The following is a 3,093-nucleotide window of genomic DNA, read 5'->3' as shown; positions in this document are numbered from 1 at the left end:
GCTAATTGAACAAACAGAAGATTATCAGTACACCAAGCATCCCATGTATCTTGCTGTTGAGCATCCACGAACAAATTCCAACTCTTTTCCTTCTTATCTTTGTGAACCTCTACAGACCAAGACTCCTGAAGCTTCTTCACAATCTCCCACTTGATATTGTTTGGAAACTTCTCAATGAATGCCAAATCTTCCATGGATGGTCATTCTCTCTGTTTCTACTCTTCAGTTTGTTCCCAAACAGTTTGCCACCAAGATGCAAGTTTCTGCTGCTTCAACAGGAAGAGGAAACTGTCCACTACATAGAGCATGCATCATGATGGTGATGTGTTTCCGCCATTGTGGGATGAACTTCTTGTGGAAAGTGGCTTTGATTATGAGAAATTCCAACTCTTTAGTGGAAGAAGGAACTTTACAAACATCCATTGAATTCTTCTCTTCTTGGCAATGCCATTTCCTTCATTTTCAGCCTCTTCTGGTGCTTGTTGATGGCAAGTTTCCCCAGCTGCGAACCAAAAACTTGGAGCCCCAAGAGGAACACCAAGGAAAAGGGAATTCTCTTGCAAGAAAATCTATCTTGTAACATCAACAAGCTTGTTTATCATGTTTCATATGATCACAATGAAGAAAAGAACATCAGGCACAACAAATCTTCATGCAGCATCATGTAGATCTCCCACGGATTTAATAGAATCAACCATATTCTTCAATATCTTCATAAAATCCATCAATAGAACAAAGAAAGCAAAGAAATACACCATCTTTGAATGGAAATACATCACATAGTATTCATCTTCAATATCTTCATAGTCTTCTATCTCAATCTCTCATATACAATCACTTTGTTTCAGTAGAATTGGCTATCTCTGACTCTCTCGCTCTCACTCCATCAATAATACATCATATCCTCTCTACAATCTCTCAAAAATCACTCTCAATAATCCTTCTTAGGTCGTGGATACCCCTCCCAAGAGGTATGTCTGATATGAAGAGTCACCAGAGCCACTACAGTGTCCTTTCATAGCTCACTACTGTCACTTCACTCTAGTCTTCACTTGAGTCTTCAGCAGCTACTTCTTCCAGCTCTTTTGCACTTGTATTCACCTCTTTCCAAGGCTAGAAAACTTTCCCAAGCTACACTCTCATCCATCAGAACACATACAGAAGCATACAAAACAGTCACAGAACAGTACCAGAACAGCTACAATACAGAACAGAACAGAACAGAGACAGAAGCTCTACAGAAGACCTACAGAAGGTTACAGAAGGTCATCAAAACCACATAACTCATACTTAAACCATTCCAAACTCTCACAAACCATTCAGTAAACTTTTACAAGATCTCAATCTTCATCAATCAATACTCCATCCCTCCTTACAGAAGACAATCAGAACAAAACAGACCAAAACAGAGCAAAATAGAAGGTATACAGAACCAATCAAAACCTATCAGAACATCACAGAACCACCAATAAACATCATGATCTTCCAAAACCCAATCAATATAATCCAAAACACTCTCAAACCACTTCCAAATCAATCAATCATCTCATAAAATCAACCATTCAGCTCTCAAAAACAACAAAAATCAGCCAAAAAACAAGTCATTTCAACACTTAACAGGCCTCAACAGACGGTCCATCTCCACAACAATAGCGGTGATGTTGCACCCCTTTTTCAGCCTGCTGAACAAGTTTTTAGCATGAAGGAGATCGTAAGTTTTGGGATAGGAGCTGAAAGACTCGCACCAATCATGGTGCATTCCAACTAGACCACGATCGAAAATTATCGGCAGTGTATCTGTTGCTAAATCGAACTCTATAACATTCATCACCCACAGAGGTCGCGGTTTTAGTGCCGTTGCAAATCCCCCATATACAACCCTCATGTCCATCACATTTCTGATTTTCTTCCAATCAATTCCCAATCCTGTAATGTAAGACTTGTGGATAACACGCTGCCAATGCTCGTAATCAGACTGAAAATGAGCTGGTGCCGCTTTGCCATATACTCCCTTCTGACCTTCCAACCATGTTGGAGCTATCTTGAGCCGCTCGGCCACTCCAGGGTCATTCAAGACCGCGCACATCCTTGTCAGAGGGTAGCTTGTGGATGCAGGCAGTCATTGGTACATACCATGCAGCATCAGCTTTATCATCTAGATTGCAGACAGGAGGGAAATTCTTTTCCTAGTTCTCATAGCAGGAGTTCATCGTTGGCTTCTGAAAGACAGCGATACCAATGCCCGTGGATGAATCTATCGCCTTCGCTACAAGCTCCTAGCATATTGCAGTTGTTAAAGTCACCATTTCTTTCCATATAGCGACGTCTTCCTCGAGTTTCTAGTAAATTGGTGTCGCGGACCAAACGAAATATCCTCCTGGCCTCAAGACCCGGTTGAGCTCCAAAAGTAGCTTACCACCTTCAATATGCCAAGGTACTATGTACCACGTGCAATGGACGACATCATACACATTACTAGGAAACACAACCCTTTGAGTCCCCATCACTGCAGAAATGGCATGGATTCCATGCTCAAGGGCAAGCTGCACTTGAGCCTCATGTTCATCCTTCAGAGCAAAGGACATGGTCAGCACATCCTTCTCAAACATGAGTCCTCCAAAACTTGCAACACCGCATCCCAATAGCAAGTAATGGATCCAAAGTTGGCATTTGTAAGAAAAGCAGGCTTGAGGTTTCCAAATTAGAAACTTTACTGAAAATTCAGTGGTCTTCTTGAACTCCCTTGTCGATACCATTTGTATCTTCAGCATAAGCAAACAACTTGAGAAGCTCGGGAAAACCATACTCATTGCAGATCTAGAACCCATTCTCCTTCTAAATTGTTTGTATCAAATATCAGATTCAATCCCAAACAGTGCTTGTCTCTTCTGTGAAATTGAACATGAACCAATTGAAGGCAAAATGTTCAAGCAAAGCAAAGCACAACGTCTAAGTATGTACAAAGTAACAAATGTCACACACACAACTTTTTGGTGGATTTCACACCTCAGATGCGCAATAGTACGACATCCACCCCCTCTAATCCTGCGCATCCTCCGGATGGGCCAACTACCCATGATCATTATCATCGAG

At 41.4% G+C, this 3,093-nt stretch overlaps 1 pseudogene; it reads right to left on the bottom strand.

The window, feature by feature from the left end:
* Nucleotides 1-1,606: 1,606 nt before the first annotated feature.
* On the bottom strand, nucleotides 1,607-2,756 carry LOC148041373 (putative methyltransferase PMT26 pseudogene; annotated as a pseudogene).
* Nucleotides 2,757-3,093: the final 337 nt, after the last annotated feature.

Source organism: Lygodium microphyllum, chromosome 1, assembly GCF_053477565.2.
Source record: "Lygodium microphyllum isolate KBCC chromosome 1, Lygodium_microphyllum_v1.1.10, whole genome shotgun sequence".
Classification (NCBI taxonomy): Eukaryota; Viridiplantae; Streptophyta; class Polypodiopsida; order Schizaeales; family Lygodiaceae; genus Lygodium; species Lygodium microphyllum.
The sequence above is the reverse complement of the archived record's forward strand: the minus strand, read 5'-3'. Positions and strand labels throughout refer to the sequence as shown.